Source organism: Perca flavescens, chromosome 1, assembly GCF_004354835.1.
Source record: "Perca flavescens isolate YP-PL-M2 chromosome 1, PFLA_1.0, whole genome shotgun sequence".
In the NCBI taxonomy this organism is placed as follows: Eukaryota; Metazoa; Chordata; class Actinopteri; order Perciformes; family Percidae; genus Perca; species Perca flavescens.
The window spans coordinates 1039973-1048020 of NC_041331.1; the positions used below are offsets into that span (position 1 = coordinate 1039973).

The 8048-nt window shown below is 40.3% G+C and overlaps 1 protein-coding gene across 2 annotated transcripts in view; it reads right to left on the reverse strand.

Moving 5' to 3' along the window:
* The window catches only part of pnoca (prepronociceptin a), a 31521-nt gene extending 26327 nt beyond the window's left edge, over window positions 1–5194 (reverse strand). For both annotated transcript variants that reach the window (XM_028578880.1, XM_028578872.1), the window contains exon 1: window positions 4820–5194. The gene's annotated coding sequence lies outside the window, so the exon portion shown is untranslated. The remainder of the gene's footprint in view (window positions 1–4819) is intronic.
* Between the last annotated feature and the right edge of the window lie 2854 nt (window positions 5195–8048).

Sequence of the window (8048 nt, forward strand, 5' to 3'; positions counted from 1 at the left end):
AATGACTGAATGAGAGAGGAAGAGGGAGAAGAAGAAAGGAGAAGGAAAGATTTTGAAGAAAAAGGAGGGATGAAGGAAGGCATCTACCTATTCATCTATCAATCTTTAATGCTAGAGGTTTTTAACTTTTTCTGGTTGAGTTTCATGATGAAAATAATAATACATTAAATACAGAAAAAAACACAAATGAATGACATTTTAGAAATAAAAAAAAATAGTTTTGAAGTATAATTTAAAGATCCTGTTCAGACATGTTTTAGGACATAACAATACTCCAAATACACTGTATATATATAAATACAAATTATTTGCATTAAATCTACTATTTTCCCTAATTGAACTATCCCAAATGTATGAATATGCAAACACTGTTTAAAAGTTTAACTGCTGGACACAAAGTTGCATACTGGACCACGTTGTGACGTCACAAAATCCTGCTTGTATCTACATGTCTTTTCGCCAATGTCCGTCCCCTTCCTCTGTCTCTGTGTTGGCGTTCTAACCTCTGGTGGATTTGTGAGGACTATGGTTAACTGCTCCTCAGATCTCTGCAGGGTAAATCCAGACAGCTAGCTAGACTATCTGTCTAATCAGAGTTTTCTGTTGCACGACTACCACAAGTTCCTTCCTGAGACTATTTAGCAGCGGCTCCATGCGGAGCTTAGAGCCGCCCATGACGATTATGATTGATTTAAAGAAATGCCAATAAACCAGAGCATCCAGGAATGCTGTGTGGACTAGCCAGACCCTCCTCCACAGTGCTCTGGAGGAAGGTCTAGCAAAGCGAGATTAGCTTAAATGTTAAATTGGCAAACAAGGTTACTAAGTCTTATTTTTCATTCATCTGTGCCTTTCAGCTGATTATTCCTTACACCTATATGCTATCAGTTATTACTTGGCATGTTACAGTAATATACTCAGACTGCATACTGTTACATCCTTGAAAAAAGCAAAGAAAATGTTGTATTAATGTGGAGTGTTCTTCTAAGGAGAGGTTGGAGGACGTCTGACTGTCACTCCCACAACATGGTGGAGGAGTGACAGCCAGATGTCCTCCAACATCTCTCTTCAGGCAGTGGCAGGACTGTATTACTGTCATTCTGCTCACAAATGAAAATCAGCGCTGCAAACAAAAGAACCACGACAAGCGCGTGAGATGAGTTGCAGAGTTTGTTATTATGCATATGTCCAGCCTTCATTATCAGGAGGATGTGCTCTGTTTCTCTCCGGTTAGGGTTACTTTACTTCAGCCATCCATTTGCTGTGATGCTGGATGGAACTGAAAATTAAACACACCAGGGTCTGTAACAATAAATAAAAAACTTTGTGTGGTTGAAATATAATGAATCAATTAACATCTCATTATATTTACAGTAAAGTATGGCATCTCTTTGCATAAGAGAGGAGAGTAGAAAATATTTTTCTCTCTAATAAAGTTGAAGCTTACACCAAGGTTATTAACAGGACTTTGCAGCAAGTCCTTGTACCTAAATGTCAAAACTGGTCATTTGTCATATTATTATTATTTATGAATATTTTCATCAATTAGATATTTGTTTTTTTGCAGAACTGGCCAAATAATCAAGTAATTACTTTTATTTTTTTTCAATGGAGCATTTGAATCCAGCAAGACACTAAGAAATATGAGTTGTGTCAGACAGTCAAGTGCACAGGGAAATCTTGATCAAGATCCTGTCTATAGTATTTTAACTAGTCACTATTACTTCTTATTACCTGGTGAATGGATAGCTGGTGTGTGTGTGTGTGTGTGTGTGTGTGTGTGTGTGTGTGTGTGTGTGTGTGTGTGTGTGTGTGTGTGTGTGTGTGTGTGTGTGCAACAGACAGGTTGTTTCAGTAGTAAAGACAGCCTTCTGGAGTTCAATAGGCTATTATTGTGTTTGTCTCTTCTCGTCAGTGGTTCATTAGTAGATAGGCATCGCAGGAGAGACAGCAGCTTGGTCAAGTAATCCAAAAGACTGTCCCATAATCAAGACGTCACAGGTTCAGTGTCCACTCGTCTAGCATTTCTGTCCAGACCCACTTGTTCACACAGCGTGTCATATCATGATCCAGCTCAAAGCACTTCACATAACATTAGTAAAATGTCAGAAGCATCGACATTCTTACCATCATTGCTGAAAGGAAATTAAGTTGTTCGTGCCGAGCAGCCATATGAATTGTGATCGCCTGAAGTTCCTATAGTGGTTTGAGGACATGACTTCACTGTAAAGACCATGCTTCTTATTGTCTCGTCAGTACCCGCATAATTACTTTTTGAACAATGAAGTGGATGATGAATCTTCCCTAGCTGGTTGTAATTAACACTGATTGGCAGCAGTGGTAGCTTGGTTGTCAGAAATGGGCTACAAATAATTAAATAATTTGATAAATTATTAAATAATAATAATTCAACTCAGCTCAGATCAAATAATGTAGACTTAACTCACACACAAATCAAGTTAACAGAGAGCAGATAGTGCGTAATAATGAGAGCAGAGACAGAGTCATCAGATGCATATCTCCTTCAGTTCAAAGTTACGCTCTCCTCCATCTTAAGATACCAGACAGGAGGTAATAAACCTCATCAGACAATCAGCCACACAGTAATGATGGTTTGCAATGCTTTTTTTATTTGCCTCGTCTTATTGCGTGCACCCACCCCTAATTACGTATTCTGGTGTTTTGGCAATCTGAAAAGAGACACAAAATGCTAAATGAGCAATTAGGTTGTATTGTGGAGCCGACTGCAGCTAGTTGATCGCTAATTGAGCCAAACAGCACCACAGCGAACTGTTGGGTTTCTACAGAGGCAACACACGGGACCATCTGAAAGCAGTATTACGCAATGAAGACATTTAAATAAATGCAGTGTGTGTAAAACACAAAGTGAGTAATTAAGACAAGGACTGAGAAACAATGAGAGACATTGCTTTGTCTCATATCAGAGTCTGATCCATGAAGCAGATTTTCCTCTGCCAAATGAATCAATATCATTAATCAAATACTCATTAAGACTTTTCCTGTAGGAAATGGCTGATAGCTAAACAATAAATTAGACAGAACCACAACAGATGCTAATTTTAACCTGCTTCAAAACAACCAGAAGAAAGAAAACAATATTATTTAAAGACACACCAACGTGATTTACATTTGAGCTAATGCCACCAAAGTTTAAACACAGATATTTTGTCTAACTGTTCTTTGTTGTGGTTTAAATAACCTGCAAAATGATGTTTACAGTCCACTGTTCGCTGTTCATTTACCAAAACCAATCAAAATGTCCACTTTCCCAACACTTAGTGTATGACAGAATACCTTTTAAACAAGAGTCTGTTCCTAACATAACACTGTAACATTTTTGCTTTGCTTCATTTAACCATCATGCATGTTACATCTACCAGCCACTGCTTGTGCATTTATTTTCATTGACATGAAATCACCATGCTTCATCAGAAGCCAGTTGGGTTTGAGGCGAAATTAGACTATCTGTGTTCACGAGTGATGAGGGTCATCATAAAATGTACGAGTAGACTCTGTGCAGATCATAGACTGTATAAGATGCCGACGTCTGCCAATGGACCTTTTTCACAGCAGACATGTTGACTTGTCATAGTAGGAAGAGCACAGCTGAAATTGATAACCTTAACAATGGCTCAGTTCCATCAAGTGTCCCAGTAAGATATTTCAGTGAGTCAGCATGCACAATACCAGGACCTCTCCTAAGTGGAATGCAGCCATCAGTAATGGTTTTGAATACACCTGTGCTTTTCCTACTATGACATGTCAACATGTCTGCCGTGAAAAAGGTCTATAGCCAATTTGTTGTGACCACGCAGACTTGTTCAGACATGTCCGTGCAGCCACTCTACTACAAGTGGTAGCGTAGCAATCGGTTTGGAACACGTCCTCTAACTGGATAGTATAAACAGAGCTACTATGTGCCCGTGGTGTCCCCAGCTGCCCATGTACCCATCTGTTCCAGAGTTTAATCAAGCCTTGCTCAAAGTAACCTCAGTAGTAACTGAGGTATATTAACATCCTACTTTATTCTGATCATTCTATAACTTGTATTTAGGCCATATCTGAACTATCTATATGTAGCTAGAAGTGATGAACTTTAGCCTACTTTCAGAAGACACATCTGGAAAAGTGTTATCAACGGGGCCCTCCAGGACAGAGCCAGTTGGCATGAAGATATTGGTCAGTTATCGATCCCACCCCACGACCTGTGACCTCAACGTTCCATCACGGGCACGGTCGACCTGATTTTCGCTCCATTGGCTGATAAGGTGAGTTATCTCACAACTCTGGAGCGCTGGTCAGTTCGTCTGGGTCTCTGTGTGTGTGTGTTGAGGGGGGCTGCACCGTTTCGAACCTGTGTGTGTGTGTGTGTGTGTGTGTGTGTGTGTGTGTGCCGTGCTGTGATTGCTGTGTGGTTGGGACTCCGTTTTAAATTTGGTAGGGAATAAGAGAAAATAAAAAAGGGAAATAAGAGAAAATAAAGGAAATAAGGATGATAACGCCATTAATCACCTAATAAAAGCCCTTGAATAAGGCGAGACTAGCTCAGGCCACAAAACCTGAAAATTACTAGGTGAAGTTTCAGGTCAGTTCTAGGAACTGGGGGTGTAGAATAAACTGCAATGGAAATTACAGATTTCATGGGTTGATGAATTTATCAAATATCAATTAAAAGCAGGAAAAGCAGTGTACGCACTCTACAAATTCCTCAAAGCCGCACTCACACGTGAACCCCTGGCTTCCATTATGTTGGCCACCAACGGCAACTCTGGCCACTACAGTACTGGCTCAGACTCACTTGTGGACCTGGAGGTCGGGGTGTTTGTGCCGTTGATGGCCTCGGGTGGCTCCGCTGGAGTGGCGGCGAGCGTGGGTCCGTTGGCTGTGGTCGGCGAGGTGGAGGCCGACGTTCCAGCACGCGGGACGCTGCACCTGCTGACGCGCACCGGAGGTCCCGTGGGGACTGCCGTGGGCACGTCGGACTGTGTGCTTGGGGTGTCCTCGGGCTGTGGTGGAGTCGGGATCGCGGAGGGAGTAGGAGGGGGATTGGCAGCTCAGATGCAGTCCACAATGGCCTTCGGCGCATCTAGCACGGTGGCCGTAGGAGCTAGCGTAGCAGCTAAGAGGCTACAAACAACTACAGCGTGCATCGATGGTCATGTGACATTGGCTGTTAACAAGACAGCTAAATTGGAAACAGCACCAGGGATCCAAAACGGGTTCGTACCTCAAACTCTGACTGAACCAAACTCTGGCCAAGTTATTAAAAAGACTACAAATTTTGTAATGAGAAGATATCGGGAGACAAATATTTTTAATACATTAAACCAGGCTAAATTAATATGGGACAATAAAAATAAGCCAAAAGGGCTTCTTTGTGCTCACCTTAACATACGCAGTATGCTCCCTAAACGTGAACAACTAGACCATATCCTCAGGAATTCAAATATTGATATATTAGGCCTATCAAAAACTTGGCTTAAAGAATCATCTCCTGAAGCTGGTGTTGTATTCCCTGACTACAATGTGTTTAGAAGGGACACAGGTAAAGGAAGAGGTGGGGGTGTACTGCTGTATGTGAAAAATAATTTGGAGTGTTCACAACTAATTGTGCCAAGTGAGGTCAATATTGAAAATGTTTCAGTAAAAATTTCCCTTTCTGCAGAGATGACTTTTACTTTATATTTTGTATATTAAAGGGGTAACAATTGTTACAAAAGAGAGTTAGGAAAGTTGAGAGAAAATGGTAAGCGTATGTTGCAGAAAGGGAAAAGAAAGTTTTATGAGACAATGGAAAGAAAATAAGGCATAACTTTAAGGGAAAGTTAAGAGTACAAGAATGTACTAAGTTGGTTAAAGACAGAAAGACAAAGAAAGAGATAAATGTATTTTTGAATTAAGATAATGGGGTTCATATTAATATTGTTGGTACAGAGATAACTGCCATATTTGGGCTCCAATCTACAGGAGGGTAAACGTTTAGATGAGGATAGTAAAGACTGCTATTTCACAAGCACCAAAACCTAGGAAAAAGAGACAAATTAGGTAATTTTCAGGAATGACTAATGGTAATTTCCAAAACTAATTGCTTTTAGATATTATTGTGATCTGACATATCACAAATTAAAAAATTGAATTAGGATTTGTGTAGATAAAACATATGTTTATCAAAATATGATGTTTTATTGTTGTTAAACTGCCCAACAAAAATATAGGCCTACAAGTTTGGTTGAAATGATTAGCTGCTTAAATACTTAGTTGATTGATAGAACTACTGTGATCATTTCCAGTTTAAAAAATATGGGGACTTTTCTGTGTTGCTACTTTTAGTACTTGAAGTACATATTTTATGATACTTTTCTTACTTAGGTAATATTTTTATAGCAACATTTTGAATCAATGGTGTCATAGGTTAGAATGTAGAAAGAGAATTAAGAAAACTAAAATGAGTATGATTAAAGTAGGCTTATGCCTCTAGGAGGAGTTGTGTTTTGTGTTTATTCAGTGTGCCTCGATGGATGTCAGAGCGGACCTGTCTCACTCCCCCAACGAGCTACAGAACTGGTGACGGACAATACCAGACCCTGAACTACATGACCTCAATCCAACAGACACAGTATTCAGCGTTCAACTTTGGCCCCATCCCCCACACACTTGCACCAGAAACACATCTGGAGTTGGAGCAGCAGAAAAGGAGGGGTGACAGATTTGCTACTGCCCATGATTGAGTGGTTGAAGCGGACACCCAGATGGTTTTAGAGCATGATCAGAGACTGATAGTAAAGAAGCAATGTCATACATGCCCACAAAGTACTTTGATGAACATTCACTGATTAACTGAAGTTTGAGGAGTTCAGCCCAACTTTACCTGGACTCAGAAGATGTATAATGCTGAAATTGATAAAGATCTTTACAGATCAGTGCTGACAATAGAACAAAGTGAGGCAGTGATCACTCAGGAGAGTGATTATTGCATCAGAGATGAAGATGAACGAACAATAGAGAGAAGACAAGCAGAAACGACCATAAAGATGAATCCAAACTCCAAGAGTAAGAAGAAAACGACATGTCTGGAAACTAAGGGAAAAGTGAGGTTCAGAAGGATGGAACTTAAAAATGATGATGATGATGATGATCAGAGTGATTCAGAAGAGATCATGGATGAATATGATCCTGTGATCAGAAGGAGGCTGGCCAGAGCGGAGAAAAGAGGTGATGAAGAATGGAGGAAACAAAGAGATACAAGAGGTCACACCTCTGATGAAAGTAAAGATGAAGACGGTGATGAAAATTTGGAGAGTAAAGGGGCTACGGGATTTCATCCTGCAGCGTCTAGCATAGAAGAGATTGAAAGAGATATGGAGCGATTGGAAGAGCAATACGAGAAGCTGAAGATACAGGGGGACACATTGCTGGAAAAAGGATCACAAAAAGTGGAGAGAAAGTCAAGAAAAGGGAAAACTAGTAAGAATATGCTTCCAGTGATAAGTCAAGGACAGAATCTGGAGCATAAGCCTTTGAATAGTACCAATAAGTCAGATATTCTTGATAAGTTGCCTGTTCTTCAAGATGGAGCACATCCTTGGATCCTAAAGTTGGAAGAAATTACGCTGGGAAAACATTATGTCATGGGAGATGTTAAGAGACTTTTGACTAATCTCATTGGGATTCCGGCAATGGAAGAAATTCTACAGAAAGCTAGAATTAATCGATATGTGGGAACTGTTATATATGATCCTGAGCTGTTGGCCACAAGTAGAGGTCGATTGTGGAAAGCACTGAAAGATATTTTTCCAACAAATGTGCATCCGGACAATATTCTAATTGAGCCACTGAAACAAGAAGAAAAACCAAGAGCTTATGTGTCGAGAGCTTATCAGGTGTGGAGAAATATTACCGGAAATGATCCAGATGTGAGTCAGATGGAGCAGTCAATTTTGCGAGCCAAACTACAGAAGGGGCTGCCTTTACCAGTGAGGAGCAAACTGGCAGAGGTGGTTGGACTTGGAAGTATGACAAAAAATGTC